General features: G+C 40.1%; 1 protein-coding gene across 4 annotated transcripts in view; it reads left to right on the top strand.

The window, feature by feature from the left end:
* pdm3 (POU-domain protein pdm3) overlaps positions 1-19,792 on the top strand; it is a 177,733-nt gene that overhangs the window by 31,455 nt on the left and 126,486 nt on the right. For 3 of the 4 annotated variants that reach the window (XM_018516207.1, XM_018516202.1, XM_018516206.1), the window contains exon 1: positions 17,685-19,268. The exons of the other annotated variant lie outside the window; for it this stretch is intronic. The gene's annotated coding sequence lies outside the window, so the exon portion shown is untranslated. Of the gene's footprint in view, positions 1-17,684; positions 19,269-19,792 lie in introns of those variants that run through there. 4 annotated transcript variants of the gene reach the window in all.

The following is a 19,792-nucleotide window of genomic DNA, read 5'->3' as shown; positions in this document are numbered from 1 at the left end:
CGTTGCGCGTAAAAAAATATCTACGTCCTCCCGCCCGCGCCCACCCTGCCCGCGCACCAGGCCGCTTTTTTTCCACACACGTGCGTGAAAGCATCGCGCCCGCATACACACACACACACATGCATACGCACACGTATACCCTGCAAGTAACACGCGCGTGGCGCATATATACCCCCGCGCGCGCGGAGGAGACGTACGTGCGGTATGAGGCGCGCGCGGAGGATGGCCGGCGTTGTTTTCGCGTATGTAATCTCGATTCACAATCATTTCACATACTTTTGCCATTAGAGCCGATTCACAAGTGAGCAAACAATGCCTCCATTCTTCCGATCGCTACAAAAGAGTTTTTGGCACACTTTCGCGCCCATCCGAGCACACGCGCGTATAAGAGTGGTCCAGGCGGGGATGAGGGCGATGAAGCGATGGGGCGGGAAGGGCGGAGAGGGGACGAGGTAGAAAAGTAGAACGGGATATAGAGAGAGAGAAAGAGAGAGAGAGATAGGGAGAAACGCGGAGCAGGAGAGTAGATCTCCTACCTACTCGGTTGCCTCTGCCTGCCCGCCTGCATCTGAATCGCATCGTCGATGCTCCGGCGCATCGGATTTCCATGCGGCTCTTCGTGACAATCGCAACCCTTTTTTACCCTAGACCGTTACGAGGAAACTTTGGCATGGTATGTCGCCACGTGTCTTGTCGTTGGTAGAGCGACAATTATCCAACCGAGGTCGGGACGCGAAATCGGTTGAAAAAAAAAAAAAAAAATTTCATTGCGATTCACGTCGATTATGTCGACGGCGTTCGACGGAAGAGGCGATACGAGAGAGAGAAGAGCGGGGAGGGGTGGGCGGCAGAAGTGATGGCCGTTGATAGATTTTTTCTGGATACGAACGGGGCGATTTCGAAAAAAATATTTGTTGTCTTTGCAGACAATAAATATAGGCGTACGTAGGTACTCTGTTACACAGAAATCAAAATGTGGAAACACGCGCAGCACTTGAATATCAACTGAATTGGATATCGAGTGCACTCCCAGTGCTCGGGGATGATCAAATATTTTTTTCTGTTGCACCGTACTTGTTGGGGAAAAAAATGTATTCACGTCGGAGTGATCATTAGTCGCGAATTCTAAACGTAGCAGCGCAAGAAACGGCGAACAAGAATGTCCTACCGTTATATACCCGCTCGCGATACACGTAAAATTGTTCCGCACTGGAAACTGGAAGCTATAGCAGCGACGAGTATTTAATGGAAATTTGTCTTGAAATTTTTTCGTGCGCACAGCCGAACGGCGCTGACAATTTTTGTAAATTTTTGGCGCGTCACGCGTGACTACTTTGACGCCTCGAATTTCAACGGGCGTCATTGCTGCACACTGATATTCAAGAAACATCAAGAGCTATGTATCAAACGTGTTTCAGTTTTATTTCAAAAACGGTAATTCCTTAAACACCGTAATTTCACGTGTACAATTGCCGTACAGCGAACAACAGAATTCAGAATTGTTAAAATTAGGCAAATTTATTTTTTTTTTTTTTTCTACAAAAAGACGTACGCGTTGCGGATTAATCGTCGCTCGCAAACGCGGATGATTGTAACGAAGGGAACCGAGGGCGATGCACGCGATACTCGCGCGCCGTTAGCGGCGCACGCCATTTTCGAAAAAAATTCCTCGTTCCCGACAAAACGACTCGACGCTCGCGGCCGGGCGAATCCTAAAATTCTGCCTTGAAGGGTCGTTAGGTTAACGCGGTGACATCGGAGGTGGTGGGCTGCTCGCTGTAATATATCGAATGATGAATCCTCGCATCGCAAACCCATAAAAACCCGTCAGCTCCGGACAGATACGAGATACGCCCTATTACTGTCCACCAACACCCGGGCGCCCCAGCGCCGTCCAGTTCGCAACGGCTAACTAAATTACCAGTTACATTTTTTACTGTCCGATCCCTGGGCGTTTTTTACCATCGTATCGAACGCAATGAAATGCTTCCCTAGGTCGTCGCGGCGGAGCACTGAAAGGCCGGCACCGAAAATGTTCCACGAGCTTTTTCGTGCTACGGTAAAACGATAGATTCGAAAAATAAATATGCGCCACCCCGCCCGTAGCGGGCGTAAACGCGCCAAAAAAATATGGCTCGAGATATAAATGCGTGTATTTTCGAAAATTTTCGTGGAGCACTCGCAACACCTGCCCTTAGGCGGTGACATATTTTCTACGTAGGAGTAGGAATAGTTTTATTAACGTAATATGATATTGTTATCTCCTCGCTTTTTTCCCCGTATCCGCCTGAAGCTGTGTCTGATGCGATACGAAGACACATCTTGGCTGCGCGAGTGGCGCCTTAAACCTATTATGTAAGACGGCTATAATTATCAGCATAACGTTTAATTGATGGAATTAGATCATGCCGTAAGCATTAATAATGCTTACCAATACCATGATAATGCGAGACATACATCTGAACGTTGACCGGTACTATTTACAGTAATTATTGCACGTTATTACGAGAATATTCCTTAAGTGACTTTAATTGGACGAGGATATAATCGTCTGCTTATTATCCGGAACTGTCTAGTTTTCTTGATGACCCGAATAACTTTCCATCTCCATTTTTAAACGAGATTATCTCGGATACATTTTAACGATATATTTAAGTATGAATAAGTATGATGTATTTAAGTCTTCTCTCGAATTATTTAGATTTGCGCGAATAAGCTCTACTTTACTAGACTGCCGATTCGAAAAATACATAGAACCGCATAAAAGTCATAGCGTATAGTACATTCGACTCCCTGTAGTCGCTTATACTCTTTTATATCACTCATATATCTGTGCATGGTCAATAAAATTACGCGAAAAATAATGTCACATTGCCGATATATCGTAAACGCGCGCGCGACAAATTTTGTGCAAATGCCCAAAACTGCGGAAGAAAAATTTATTAACTGTGAACCGTGCCGTGGATTGGTTCGGTCGGCCAGTCGAGTCGCGATTTTATTTCACGAAGAATTTTATTAGGCGCTCGCAAAATCAGCAATAACTAATATTTTACTATTTGCCGGCCCCGAGCCAAGGGACCGCGGGTTATAAAATAAAATGTTGCGCGCGTTTATGCGACTGCCGGGCCACTCGTTTCGGAAGTGAGACGGTGTAAATTTTACAGTGCGCGGACGATAAACGTGTGCGCGAGATGAAACATGGTCCGAACATTTTTCTTTGCCATCCATTTGCGCGTAAGTTACGTGGTTTATTTTTTTTTCGCTATCGTTATCTATCCGATCGACGTCGTTTTTGAGCTAGGAACATCTAAACATTAGTTTAGAATAGAAATATTCATTTTCAAACAAACATATCGTATGTCGAGCGAAACAGTTTGGACGAATTGAGAATCCCACTTCTCAAGTCGACACCTTAATCACATCGTTGGTCCATGAAAAATGCAACAAGGTAAACGTCTACGCTTATGGCGGCTTCCCGGAAGAAGTATGCTGCGCGGTTAACCTAATTTATGCCAATATTCACCCGGGAAGGTTAAAGGTACTGCATCTTGAGAGCCATCAAGTCGTAACAGATAGTCTGTATTCGTGCCTAAGTTATGACCTCGTAGGGCCGACTTTATCCCTCGTAAAAAAGCCTGAACGGCCTTCCGAAACGAGGGAGGGCGCATAATTATTCGACGCACCGCTTATTCCAGGCTGGTCCTTTTAACTTTACTGTCTCCTCGGACATGTATATACCCGTTAAAGGTTTCGTAAAAACTATACGAAAGCGGCTATGTCAGTCGCGAGGCGAGAATGGATCTCGGTATCAATGCGTGTGCAAACGACATCGTAGATAGCGATCGACAACGACCGAGTGGCGTCGAATATATGTTTGTCCTAATATTACGACCCAATTAGCAGGATCGTTCGAGATACGAAGAATTCGGAGTAAACCGAAGGGAAAGGGCTGCGACCAGTCTGCTGGTGATGCACCTGCCGCAGTGAGTTTTTTTTTATCATGTGTAAAATGGCAGAGCTTTAATGCATTTCATATAAAAACTTATTCTACAAAATATATTGTTTTGCATCAGTGTATTCATCGCAAAAAGTGCGATCCATGACAACGGAGAATGGGCGAAAATAAAGTAATGATGCATGTCACATCGATAGGGTGTCTGTTACTTAAATGAAAACATAAAGTATTACTTTGGGAGAACTTGTGACGCGTATATTATGCGGCCATAATAAATATTAACCCTTCCAAAGGGATGCGCGCGCGAGCGCGTAATCAGTAAGGCAAGCGTAACTATACAGAGTTATCAAATTGATCAAGCCAAAATAATCTGTGCGAGAGCGGCCACCTCGGTTATGCGCCATAAACGCAGTGTATGAGCAATACCGCGTGCCACCTAACCATGTATACCTACGAATAAACTAGCGTCCACGAGGCCACCATCCGTGGGATCGCCAACACAAACGCGGGGAACATAACATAACCCGGTGTCACGCGCAGGACTTTACAACTCTGCCATCTCGTCTCGTTTCTCCTCTTCTCCTCCCTCGACTCCTCCGTTTCTCCCTCTATCCCCTTCTTGCCGTCCTCGTCAGCCATCGAGCACCCTTCGTGTCGCCTTTATACCGTCCAAGCGGTTCCCTCTCGATGCTATCTCTTTATCGCCTCATGTAATATCCGGGGCACTCACTGCCGTTTCAAAAATGTGCTCTCTCTCTCTCAGACCATTCGCGCTCGCAAACGAAACCGATCGGTTCCACGTGTTGACGTTTCCGCGGAAGTGTTTTCAGCATTGGTGAGAAAATAGGGCTCTCGAGACTATAACAGCCGAGAGGTAGTAGGAGAACGGTAGCTGCCGTCCAAGTCGGAAAGGAGAACATCAGAGAGTTGAGAAGGGGTGGATGCGAAGTGGTAACAACCTCCTGATACTGCGGAGAACGAGGAGTTTGTTGAGGAAAAATTTCAGTTCGGAGATTACGGAAAAAGCGAGAAGCGCGCAGCAGCAGTAAAGAGTCGCCACTCGTCGATGTCTCTACGCATTACCGGTATGTGGCTATTACATTATTACAAGATTCTAAAATAACAGCAAATTTCATTTCCTGCGTATATCTGAGGGGGCACCAAATTAGTTGCATCATTAACATCGACGTTTATGACTTCTAGCGAATTTCGTACGTGATTTACATACACAGTCGATTGTGTATATCAAAATGGAGTCTAGATAATAATCTCACGTATATATGGCAATTAAGTACATTGTATTACAGTACAACGTGTGAATACACGGAGAAAATTTTATATTTAAAATTACTATAATGTGGTAGTAGCTGCGGTCTTCATGTAAATTTTATAATAAATTTTATAGTAAAATTTTTTTATTACAAAATCAAATCTTGTTGAATGGAAGTTAGTATTGTAAAGATAAGTAAAAAATATATACCTAGGAAATTTTGTTTGCGTACCATAGTAAAAATTAACTGTTTTCGTATTAGAATATGGCTTAACAAAATAATTACTTTATTTATGTGATAAAAATTAGTATTACCATAGTAAAAGTTAAGTCGGAATTATGTTGTGAGGGTCCATATGAAAATTCAAGACATAGTAAAGTCTAATATAAAATTATATTAAAACTTAATATAAAATTTTCTCCGTGTATTATAGTACAATAGACGAATAAACGTAGTTCTTTTTATGCCTTCTCTTCCAAGAAGTTCAACATCTTAATTTTAGAAATTAACAGTTTGCCCTAATTTTCCTTGTAAACGAGATAAAAATGGAGAATTTTAATTGATTAAATAATAGAATCCGTCACTGCTAGCGAATGACAGAACGAGGATCAAAACTAGCCGAAGCGTAGCAAGAAGCCAAAAGAAAAACGGTTCCGAAACGGTCGAGCATGGTAACACTGCCGAAGAGGCACTGAATATCCGCTGGGTGCTGGCAGATATTACTATAATGCAACTCTGGACATAAACGCGTTTACGACGCGCTGCGTTGTCATTACGCGGCCCCTGCATCGTTCGCCAGTGGCTTTAACTTTATCGACACCACCACCAACGAGGGTCCCGTCACTGACGATGCCATCGCCGTTACCAGCGTTACCACTACCAGAAACAGCAAGCAGCAGCAACAACAGCGTTCCTCTGCCGAGCACCGCGCACATAAGAGTCACGAATGCACGCTGCTCCGAATGTTCTCTTCTTAGGCTTCCTCCTCCCACCCCAAAGGAACACCTGTCTGTCATGCTTTACGGTGTGCTCGTAAAAATTAATCGTCTATAATTAGAAAAATCGCGAGCGCGGCACGCTGTACCATGCCGCTGGTCAGCTCGACACAACGTAGAGGAGTTTCTCCCGGCCGTTTTCAGAGAGAGCTCCCGAAGAAACAAAGGTTTCCCGTGCGAATTTTACGACGTTGAATCGCACCAAGTACAATCGCGGCCGCGTGATCCCTCAGCTTATCTCTGCATTAAGCGGCGTCTACAATGAGATTTTAAGACGTAAAACTTAAGCTTTAAGCTCTAAACCGCAAGAAATAAAAAAATTAACCAATCAAGTCAATTATTCTCCTCACATTCGATTCTGATTGGTCAATTTCTTACAATTTATTAAAATTTTATGAGCTTTCTACAATAAGCCATTATCTAAGTCTTAAGTCGTAAGAAACTGGACCAATCACAGTCGAATGTGAGAAAAATAATCCTTTATGATCGATCAATTCTTACGGCAAGAAATAAAAGCTTAGATAATAGGGAGTTTTTCCAATAACGTGAATGCAGATACGGGGAACGCTAAAGTCACGTTATCCTTTTCTTAATCAGTTGTTAAGGAGATAATCTGACCTTAGCGTTTACCGTATCTGGATAAACGGTATTACAAAATAAGATTTACCTTAAAATGTCATAGATGCCGTTTTAGGCGCGCGACATTAGCTAGGTTTAATTGTAAGAAAAAGACACTTTTCGCTTCAAGCCCCCTGTATATTTTACATCAGACTATATGGCATCAATTCGCTTGCTTTTCATGTCTATAGACATAACGCATGGATATATCGTGTATAGATATGTACATTTATATATAGATACGCGCGTGATGCGCGTGACAAGCCGGAGAAGGACGACCGGAGAAGGCGAACGCTTCCGTGTAATCGTCACGTCAGTGTTACATTATACTAACGTATAGAATATCATCTACGGGGGTTCTCTCCCGCACGCATCGTTGGGGTACTGCGGGCAAGGAAGGGTTTAACGATTCGCGTAGCTGCGTCGATTTACGGCCCCTAAAACACATCGAATGCGCTTTATATGTATGTAAATTAGGTCAGGCGTTCTCCGTTCGTGGCCCCTGAACGAAATCCCTGAAACTGACGTTCACCTTCTCCGTTGTACGGCGATACACCGGCGGGCGTCCGAGCAAAACTGAGCTCGAAGCGAAATTACGACATTTTGGTCCGCTCCAAGCGTAGGCAGCGAAACGCATAAAGACATGTACGGGTTGCTCGACCTTCGTCAAAACGTGCGCCGCATATCGGCCTGTAGGCTCGTGAAATCACCGCGCCCCTTATAGATGTTCTCATTATTTGGAGCACCGCACTTTTCGCACGTTATAATTAATATAACCATAAGATTGTTTCAAAAAAGAAATAAAAACATAGGAGCTTTAGGAAATAAGCTTTATTAAATTTAACTTGTTAATTCGTAACAGATTTTTAATGTGTATTTTCATTCCTGCACAAAAAGAATGGTTTTGTTAAAATATTTAAAAATTATAGTCTCGATACAGATCTGAAAATAATTTTGTTGAGACCGTCCAAATAATTATGTAAAACATTCAAGCATAATGATAATATCGCAGAAATGCAGTTTTGATATTCTAGCAACCAGTTTCAGCGTTCAATATAATTATTTTGACGGACTGATATTTATTTTTAGATCTGTATCTGATTTTTTAAACACTCTTTAAAAATTTTTTTAAATACTTTAGAAAAATAATTTTTTGATATATATGTTTCTTTATTTCTCGCACATTTGAGATTGTTAAAGAGGTGATAAAAATTATGTAAAATCTATTTTTTTCTTACAATTCAATTATCCAAGTATACCTGACATATATCCTCATTTCTATCTCTGGTTTAGCTCTCCACAAAAAGTATGTTGGGGAAAAAGAATATAAAATAACTTATAAAAGAATGCATATAGTTGCGTTTGGCATATTAAAATTTTCGAAACATAGTCATAGTCGAAATGCTCTATGATAAGTGTAAAAAATTATTCGCGTTAGCATTACCGAGAAGTTTAGAACACGCATCCGGGAACTCGGTTAAGAAACGCAGCTTATAATCGGTGCAATAATCATTGCGTCGCTTCCTCTAATTAGCAATATACATGTTTATGATATTTAAGCATACAGATATACAGTTCTCTCAGGTACAAGTTACAGTCGGCGATGTTATTCCCGCGTTTCTTTTGCGAAACCGCGGCATTTAGCTGGCAATAAATTCTAACAACATGCCGTTCGACTCGCGCATCTCCATCTCGACAAAGAAAGCGTGAATTTTGATTTGCGAGCGTTGGATCGTCAGTAATTTTAGTAATAGCTTACTCGTCCGCGGAGTGAACGGTTGTACTGGCAAAGTAGATACCCGCCGTTCAAAGTAACTACTTTCCAAGCAATCGTTCCTTCGTGGTAACTTCATAAAAGAGCCCCCCGCGTTCAGATGATTCCCTATAAAACAGTATATCTCAATTCTCGAGGCATCGGCACTCGCACGTATAAGCCCTCGTGAATATAACTGGTGTTCCTGAAAGCTCTTTGACTTCTGTAAACGAGCTCCGTTCCATGTGTTTTCCTTGTGAGAGGAAACAATGAAAGTTTCACAACGTGAACTGCCTATGAACTGTCAAACTGAATATATTTTTGAATCGTGGAAACTGTGTTACAATCATTTTGTTCAATTCTTTTCTCTGCCTCTCTGCCTCTCTCTCTCTCTCTCTATCTTTCTCTCTCAAGACATGACATTCATTAGCTGTCAGCAAATCAAACAAAATATATTATTTACTGGAATAAACAATTATTATTTTTATTTTATACTAAATTCCTTTTTTACAATTACAAATATTTACAAATTCAAATATCGAACAATTTACAGATTCGGAGATTGATGCTTACTTTTAAAAATTTATTTCCATCTTTAATTAAACTTATAGTGATAATGGCGTAGAATTAAACTCTCTTATGAGTTTAGTATGCGTCAGCATTGGCGTCGAAGGAAACAGTTGGCAAACTTTATGAGCACCCAGTACAATTTGGATGGGAATAGCACGTTCTAAGAGCTTGAGCGCCGCTGCCTACGTAGGTTGCAGTTTGAACTATAAAACGACGTAAATTATGGCCGCGGATTGCAATATTATGAGGCTATATACGCACGTTTAATGATCGAAGCTACTGGGGAGGGAAGCGCGGCTAAATATTGTCCGGAAGCGGTGCGAAGGTACGAGCTGACTCGTCTTCGACTGACTAGCAAGTATTGACCAGTTGGTCACACACTATGTATCATAAATATTGCGATCGCTGAAAATAACGAGAATATAGCGATGAACAATGGAGTGAACATCTTCGAGAACGGCCAAATACCAGAATGAATGAGGACAAAATTAACGCGGGCCGTCAAACCAAATATCGCGTGAAATAAATGCATTAAAGTCTCCATATAAACATGTGTCCTAAACGACTTAGTTTCCGAAATACAGAATAGGTCGAGCAGGAACTCGACTTTGATCTCCTAGATCACCAGACTTAAATACTTTGGATTATTTCCTTTGGGGGCATCTGAAATCATTGATTTATACCACCCCAATTGAGAATGAGAATGATTTGAGGAATCGAATAGTTGCTTCATGCGAGGCAATACGTAACACACCTGGTATCTTTGAGCGTGTACGTCAATCTTTGAGAAAAAGGCTCGATGAATGTATCATGGCGTAAGGTGGACATTTTCAACAATTCATCTAATTGTTTTATTTTGTCAGAAGAACTGAAACCTGTTTTTGTTTTTGACTAGTTTTTGACTAGTTCAAGTTGTATTTCTTTCAAATAAATAGATTATTACTACACGTTTAAATTTTTTTATTCCGGAAACTAAGCCGTTTAGGACATATGTTTATATGAACTTTTTTACTTGAAATAAACCAAAGAATCGCTCTATTGAGTTTGGGAACATACTTAACTAACTCCCTGTATATAAAATATAAAATATTTGTTATAAATTATTGCAATTATTAACGAAAAGTTAGAAAGAATTAGCTAAATAACTGTTCAAGAATTCTTCAATCTTCGGTTAATTTTATCGATGCAAAGTATAATTAATAAATCAGTAATAGTTGCATAAGTTTGCCTACGATTAATTAACATATAACAGATCCCCCCTTCTGTCAAACATAATTGTGCAAATGAATATGTTACATATATAATATAAAAATTAATTTAAACTACATAAAATTTAACTATTTAAACTGTTGTGCGTGTTAAATAGAATAATATGTTTCTCTAAACTCAACCGTTGAACAAAAAGATTTTACATCAGTTTAAAATTTCGCAGTGAAGCGTTACACCGGATGTCTTCAGATTACGTTCTTTGTCTCTTCTTGCAAAGAGGGAGATGCGGGTAACTCATCCTTTATCGTTTACAAGTGTACTACACGTTGCGGTACTTACGATTTATAATGTGCATTATAACTTATCGCATTGTTATTAAATTTTGTAATAACTTGTGCATATTAGAGTAAACGCAAGCATGATGATGCTGTTTTTTTAGATTATTATAAAGAAATTTGTTTAATAAATTTTTAATATCTGCGATAAATGCGATTTGTTTATAAATTTATATATCTGTGCATTGTATTTACATCAAACAACAAAACTATCGAAGAAAAGACATCATGATAACATTAAAAAATAAAGAGTAAGTAATAAACTTGAAATTTTTTAAAAGCACAGAAAAAAGAGAGAAACTCTACATGCCACCCAGTAATTCAATACCATCGTAAAAAGAAAGCACAGCAAATGTAAAAGGAATATTCAACTTGGATGGTGTCCCACGAAGTTCGTGCTTCGTGAAATCTTCCTCGCTGCGGCATGAAAAAGTCTCTTGATCGGAAGTGGGTATCGAAAGGATACCACAATGTTGCTATACGGTTATTATCCAACAATGAGGTGCGAAATTATCGGTCAGTGGGGAAACGATCACAAAGAGATGTTCCTTTGGATAGCTCTGTCCGAAATATCTGCCTTGTACACAGTGCTCATCTCCGAGCATTATCTCCGTCGAACACCTGCTAACGCTTCTTCTCGCGCAGTTGGAGGCGACATAAGAAAACAATTTTGAGAATAATTTCCCGCCATTCATTACGTGGTCACGCAAAGAAGAAGTTCTTCCGCCAGAAGCATGATACTTGTTCTTTTTCTGCTTCATCTTCGTCTTGTGGCCCGTATTGCATCCGCTGGGCGCATAAAGAAAGTCGAACATGCGAGGATCTTATATATATATATTCGTGACAATATTCATAACATTCATCTTGATCGTCGCCAAGGATCATTATTTCGTCCGTTCCGACTCATCCTGGCGCCTCTATTCTTACTCGTCTTCATTCTCTTGGATCAGTTGCTTCTTCGTGTTTTCCAACATGGTCGGGGCGGCGATACTTAAGAGAGCGATCACGCGAGCAACTTTGTTGTCGGGGCCTTTCGCATTAATTAGCCCTTGCAAAATTTCGCGGCCCCGTACGATGTTCCAAGAGAGGTGGGACGTAGCTGGACGAATGGTGGCGAGGGTCCAGGGTTTATACTTCTGGGAAGATGGTCGTAAAGACCGCTTGGCTTCACTGGCTCTGTTATTAGCCACGTTGCTGCGACTTAAAGCGAGCAAGGCTCCGGGAAGGATACTGACAGGGCCCCGGGGATATAATCGCGCTTTACCTTTCACCCGGGAGGAAGATCTGACTAATCTTCCTGACTTGCTACCACAGATACTACATGTTTGATTTTTATGCAAGAGGCTGCACTTAGCCAAAAACCGATTGACGGCCAAAAACCATATTTCGCTGCTAGTAACGTTAATTAAACGAGCATGATATTGTACTATCATTATAAATCTAAATATTTAAATCCGAAATTGAGAAAAGAAATAAGTAAAACAAAACATATGTAAAGTGACAAAAGTTACGGTAAAAAAGAAGCTTGAAGAAATCTATGTTCAAATGGTATTATTGTGAGGATATCTTTTATCGTCAGTCATTAATTGAATAAATGAATGCAAAGAAGTCTTTTGTTTCATATTCGTGAAACGAAAACTTGGAGGTGAGAAGTGGCGCACGACCAATGTCCTCTCACGCGAGCAAAAGGGGGAAAGGTAGTGCGCGCGAGGGCAATCCCGACGGGACAGAGAAGTTTTACGCGGGGATTATCAGGAAGCGAAGCGAACGCCCATGAATACGGAGATCCTCCGATAAAAGGACGAAAAAAGAGACGACGGCGGTGGAGCTGAAAGGAAAAAGACGGGACAGCACGCGAGTGGAGGAACAAAGAGAAAGAAAGAGAGAAAGAGAGCTGGGAAAGAGTTGGTAACCCAGTGCCGCCAGGAGAGTGCCACTAGCAATGTAGTCGACCACGAATGAGCGTACCAACGGATGGAGAGGCAACACTTTGTAGTTTTAATCGATCCGGTGGGACGGGGGAGAAAGACGAAGCACCCTAGCACGGGGGATGAGTCGGCGGCGTGTGGAGAAAGAGCGAGGGAGATCGTCGGAAGGCGGGAGAAGGACGGACACGTTCGCAGGAAGTGGGACGAGTGTCGCTGATACGGTACGAGCGAGAGGGACGTCTGCGGGAAAGCGGGAAAGCGGGATAGAAGGAACAGGGCGAGAGAGTAGAGACCCACATCCTGCCGACTCCTACAACTTCAACCACCAGCTGGCTACACTCCTGCCTCCACGGGGACGAGTTATATGTGAAAAGCACGTGGACCTTCGGGTGGAAGAAGGACGGCTGTATTCATTCATTTCCTCGTATATTTCGTGTAAGAGACTTTCCCTTCTTCTACGTCGATGCTCGACGCAGGTCGACGTACACGCTCGTCGGGGAAAAAAGGACGAGCGCGATACACGCGTTGAATTTCATTGACCCTCGTGATAATGTCACTCTACATCTGTATATTAATGGTTTCGCTCTCTTATAAAGTTCTTTCAGTGATGTTTCTTAAAATAGAAAAGATTAAAGGAATGTAGTTATTTAAGATTATCATTTGGCTATAAATCTTTGTTAAGTCTAACATTTTTCCATGTTTAATTTTAAAATATCTTCATTTTATGTTACAACGTCTCTTGATACATATCGCGTTATTGCTTCTTCTTTATTTCATTTGACTGTTAAATTTTGACTGCGTTTTTACCGTTTGATTTATTTAGATATAAATTTGTATTTTTGGACTCTCTCATTTATTAAGAACTTATATTCATACAAAGAACGAAATTCACCCAGTAAGACACTCAATAATTATTGCGGATGACTAATATTTCCATCATAGAATCAGAGATATACCATTTTTGTCGATTATGAACCATAAAATATATGGACCTTTGAATAGGATACAATAATTTTATGTATTTTTTTTATTTTCATACTTATAAAATTGTACGCATAACGACTAATTTTCAATTTTAATGTAATATTGATAACGGCCTGATCGGTTTCGAAATATCTGTAGTGTTTATGTTTAAAATGTTGATAATTATTTTTTTAAGATTAAAGTTATTGTTTCGGCTCGTAGCTCTTCTTGTCTATTATTGTTAATTAAAATATCTTATTATATATACACACACAGACACACACGTACAAGGCTTCAAATACTATATTTATCATTAATCTTACGATACGATGGTTTAAAAAATAGCAAATATGATTGTTCATTGTATTAGTTATAGAAGAATATATATAAATGGCTCGCATTATTTATTCTGACAATATTCAAATGTTTAAACTAATACAACCTCTTTATCACTATGACTACACGACAAGTAAATTGATTAATGTTTTTATTCCAGCGGATTGTAATTTATTGAGCAAATGAATTGAAAGTTTGCCATTAGATTTTTTAAGAATATGATAACTAATTCCGTGTATTTTATCAGAATTGGGCATGTATTTGAAATACTTTTATTTAAAACACACTATTTGCAATACAAGCATATTTTGTATTTTTTATTTTAGCGCATCACATAAAAGTATTACGTGTTTTGTATTTAAAATCGAAAGATTGAAAGCTTTTCGTATCTTGTAATTTAAATAATAAGGTTGATTATCAATGTTAGTTTGAAATATAAAATACAAAATACTTTCATAATGTTTTGTTATTAATACTAAAATATAAAATGTAAAATACTTTTATATGCTCCCATGAAATACAAAATACAAAATATTTTCATGTACTTTGAACAAACACAAAATACAAAATATAATTGTCTTACCAATACTTGTCTTTCAAATAAAAGTATTTCAAATACATGCCCATCTCTGTTTTACATATATCGTGTATGATACACCCATACACACACACACACATAGGAAGAAATTAATTTTTAAATATATTAGAAAACTGTATTTAGGATTTTATTAAAAAGGGGCATTAGAATTTATTAATAGGAACTTCACTCTAAATTTTTTGGAGTGAAATTTTACTCCCGAAGAGTAGTAGTTATGCTAGTCCGGCAGGAGTGAAATTTTCACTCTTAGGGAGTGAAAAATCATTCCAAGCGAGAGTCCATTTTCAATCTCTGCGAAAAGTGAATAATTTCACTCTCTGAAAGGAAAGACTGAAAGTAAATGTTAAACTTAAGCCCCCTTACATCCAATCTTGACAAAATTAAGTTCGTTCGACATATTTTTGCACAAAACGAATGAATTTGGCAGAAAAAAACGTCGCTCTGTGTCGCAAAGTAAGATATTAATCATTAAAGTTGATTTTTTACGAAATTCTCTTCCTAAAGAAGTGAGATTCACTCTTGCCGGATTGGCGCAACTCATCATTTTTCTTGGAGTGAAATTTCATTCCTAAAAATTTAGAGTGCGCGAAAGAAATTTTAAGACAAAAAATGAACCGATATTTAAACTAAACTAACGGGTCGTTCGAATCGTGTCTAAGGTTCGAATCATGCCAGAATATGATCAGGGTCGACGTTAGAGAAATGAGGGGAGAGCATTAAAACACCGAGGGTGTGGACGGTGTCAGTGGCGTCGGCGAGGGCGGCATATAGGCAGAAAAGGGGTAAAATTCTATCTTAATAAACGCACCCTTCCAGCTCGTGCAGCGTGTAACTTCCATTCGTACGCCTACAGTTTTGTACGCGTCGGAATGGATTTGTAATCAAATCATGTCGAGTGATTTCGCTCTGATTTGGAATTAAGAACAGAACTAGAATTTATAACGGAACTAGAATCTCGATATTGAAGTCGTACGCAACAGGCAAAATAAATCAGAATTAGTGAAAGCTGTAGAAATTATGATTCTAATCCTTTCGTGTGTCACTAGAAATGCAAGTCTCTTTCAAACACATTATATTTTTCATAATAGTAGTTTCGCAACATACGTAATCTATTTAGATAGTTTATAGAAACTCTTAATATAATAATGTGATATTAAAATATCATTAGTGTTAAAATTTTACTGAGATATTGTTTGCAAATTGTTTATATTTTATAACAAGTGTAATTGTTTTAGATAAATTAAAAGTAGCATTAAAGAATGCGCATTTCGCATAGACATATTTTACTGGAATTTTACTATTTTTTTGAAAACAGTGTACTTGATATAAAATTCTCATATTGAGTCGTTAAAACGTCATTAAAACTTCATAGCTCATGGTGCCCTTCTGGTTACGTCGTCGGAGGGTTGAATGCGCAAGAACGTCGTGTTCCGACACACTTGTAATTGTCTATAAAAGTTAATAACCAAGTGAATCTAATCATATTAATAGAGATATTCGGTAGATCTGAAGTAATTCAAACTTCATAATTACGTGATGGGAATTGATGTAGAAATGAACTGCCATTTCCGCGATACGCCCCTATCACGTGTTAGGTTTCTGTCACAATCTCATGAGCACTCTTATTCATTGAATACAACAATTGAAGTGAGACAGTCGTCATCATGATGGAAGTTATATTAATTTCCATAACAGTTTAGATATAAAATATATTTCAATAAAATCATAAGTGTATCCAGGAAGGAGAAGTTTCGGGGTTCATTTTCCTTCTCCCTAATTTATGATTAAAAGTTATGATTGACAAAGGCCGATGTTTTTCCCAATCAAAAGTATGAATAAGAAAAAGACGTTCTAATCTATAAAATATCCAAAAAAGCAATTCATTAATTTAAAAAATTGCTATTCATGTGCTAACAGAATTGATAATTCCTTCCCGAAAAAAATTCTAAATACCCCTATGAATAAGATGTCATCATGATGAATACTTGTCATCACATTGCTATCATTACGACTGTACAGCTATTGCGTCCAATAATAGGAAAGAAGAAAAAATTAGATTTCACCTTTAATGTCCTTTTAATCAAACTGAGCGTATTATGTCCTCAAATTAAGCAATTTTATTTATTAAAATGTCACGAAATCTACGAATACAAAACGATAGCGTAACTTTTCTTTCTTACAATTCTCAACGATTTGATTTAGATACATATGAGAAATATTCTTATTTTGTGAAGAAATTAATGAAAAAAGATCTTCATTGATTGAAGATGTTAAAAAAATTTACTATATTGCATATATTTAGAATGGAAATGTCTTATTTTTACAGAATCTTTGATGTTTTTGAAATTTATGTCGTATATAATAGATTATACATTGTAAGGAAAACTTTTACGTTATAACTTATTCTTAAATTCATATATTTTCCTGATAAATAGTTTCATTAGTTTGATTAGCGAATATCTATGTATAGAGACCTTTTGATTTCCATATTAAATGTTACCGATCATAAACAATATAAATAAAAATATAAGTTTTTATAGCCAAAAGCGAATCTATTTAATTTTTTCTTAAAACGATGTCGCTAACAAAACGTTCTCCAATGATACCAGCGATCTTCTTACCAAGTTTCTAGACAGCACTTAACCGGAGTATTTCTCAATTTGACCGATTAGTTCTTAAAATGACACTACTATACCTACGTGCCGATCATCTTCTTTCCTCCCTCGGCAGACTCTCCGGGAGTCCGTATCAGTCCTCGGTGCCGATCGCTCCTCCCGGGTATCCCCGCCGGCGAACTCACCAGCCCCGTCGGGCTGATTTGCATCACGGTTACGAGCTCGTTCGAGCTCGTGGTGGTTATATTACAGAGCGAGCGAGATGCGAACATGCTGGAAAAACAGAGACGGACAGAGGTACCTCTCGCGGCTGTACCACCCCCAAAGTGCATCGCGGGAGGCAGCTCGGACACTCATAACAATCATAACAACGGGATCTCGCGAGTAACTCGCGGACCACCTCCGCGCATCGGTACCGCCCATTGTACCGCCTCCATTACCCCTTCTACGGGAACTATCCACCGGGCGGGAGAGTCGTCACGGCGGGCTGTTCTTCCCTCGGTTGTACGCCGGGGCCACTACGCAGCCAGACTGCGGACCGTCAGGGTTCAGGTCCGAGTTTTCGCGTCGAGCTCCAATCGTGCAACGTGCACGACCACGCTGCCAAGCAAGGACAACACGAAGAGGAGTGAATCGACTGCCTGCTCCGAGACACTGAACCCACGTGAGATCATCTGGATCATCGTTCACAGTGCCGATTGAGGAAGAATTTTGTTTGGGAAAACTCGAGCTAATCGCTAGAGGAAGAGTCAGACAGAACATCGAACGATCGACACTTCCCTCGCGGGGAATCAACGCGAAGGATCATCCGCGACGTGTTGGTGAAAAGCTAGTGTTCGTGGATCAGAGAGTGATCAGGAAGTTTAACTTGCAGCTGCGTGCGCCGATTTGTCCGGCCTATCAGCACGTGGCCGCAGGGGTGGGACTTCTTTCGGTGCGCCTCGCGGGTTAGTTAAGCGCGGTGAACTCTGTGACAGTTGACCAGTGAAACGTGTCGGGAAGACTCTATTGACAGTTACGTCGCTCCATTTTCATCTATTTAAATCACTGTGGCCGTGACAATCGCTCCAATTTGCTCCGCGTTTCGAACATAAATTAGGAGTAAATGCGTGGAAACGTTAAATCGCGACAAGTGCGCAGAATAGGTGAAACGAAATTAATTAAACGACGATTAAAGCACTCGACGATATTGGCGCGTGTCAAAACCGATCTACCGGCTCCGAGAACAAATCTCGGATAGAATATATGCTATACATAGTTGAACAAAAGAAAGCAATGAAACAAGGACTATGGTTCTAATAAGCTTCTAATTATCACGACAGGTGCGCTGATAATTACGACGCGCGCGTGATCATCACGTGGACACGTCAGTGTTTTTCAACGCAAAATTATATGTTACGGACAACAACTACGAAGTGTATGGCTTGACGAGCGCAAATAGAATAATTAAAAGCACATTACACAGAAAATCGTGTCATCTGTTAGTTATCTGTCCGGTGACGCGTCGGAGCATCCCGTGTCAAGGATTGAACTGAAAATATCATTTTTTTTTTTCAAAACGCTTTAATCATCCAGAAAACAGTTAAAAAGTTAAAAGTTTTCAAAATATTTCTCGTCTTCCGAGTTCCTTTTAATTACGAATATCGCCTTAGGCAGATACGAGAGAAAAAGGGATCAATCGAGCAGTGTTTTATGAAGCAGCGAGCAATTAACTGTTTGCTTCTTGATCACTCCTAATTACTCGCAATTACTCGTTGTAATTAAGTAGGCTGATGTCACCGGCGGCCGATGTATTATCAGTGAATCGTCCGTTTCTCGACGTCGATCCGCCACTCCTCTCAGAACGGCCTGTTAATATTCGCCGTAAGAAAATTATCGGAAGATCGTGAAACTTGCGGACGAGGAGGCGGCAGAAGGAGGATCTCTCGAAAGGAATTAAGACGGGTCAGCGGGGTGTAAACCCGGCATCGGAGAAGGAACGAGGGCAAGACAGACAGACGGCTGATCGGTGAAGATCGGTACGACCGCGACGGAATTGCACCGTGGCGGAGATAAATAACAACCGCTAAATAAATCCGCGTCAGGACGACGTCCCAAATACATCAGTCACAGATCGCCTCAGGTGAGTGTCAGGCACGAGGTTCGCTCCTGCTTATTATAAACCCAGGCTAATCTCGGTAATTAGACGGGTCTTCTAAATGCGCGCCCGGTCGGTTGTGCACGTGTGTAGTCTCACATTCGCACACACCGATTAGCCGCGTGCACGGACGCGCCTGCGCATGCATCACATGCACGCGCGTGTAAGCGCGTTTAGATCGACCTCGGGAAAACAGACACGGGAATGGAAATTAATTAATTTCACAATTTTACGTATTTCATGTCGTAACTTTGAGAGACAATTAAAAAGCAATCGGATACAATCTTTTCAAAACGACAGAATCTCCCCATTACATTGCTTGTTAATGTTTAATGTTGGTACATTAAATTTAATATTAATAAATAGTGAACAAAATGTTAAGATTACAATCATATTAAGATTCAGAACGATTAGTAAAATAAATGAGGGAGAAGTCAGTTCTGAGATCTATCTGTCCATTTCCATGCCGAGCGCATATCCACATGCAGCAATTGCGTGCCTCGTGAGCG

Source organism: Trachymyrmex cornetzi, unplaced genomic scaffold (genome assembly GCF_001594075.2).
Source record: "Trachymyrmex cornetzi isolate Tcor2-1 unplaced genomic scaffold, Tcor1.1 scaffold61, whole genome shotgun sequence".
Lineage (NCBI taxonomy): Eukaryota > Metazoa > Arthropoda > Insecta > Hymenoptera > Formicidae > Trachymyrmex > Trachymyrmex cornetzi.
This window is presented reverse-complemented; position numbering and strand designations above follow the sequence as displayed.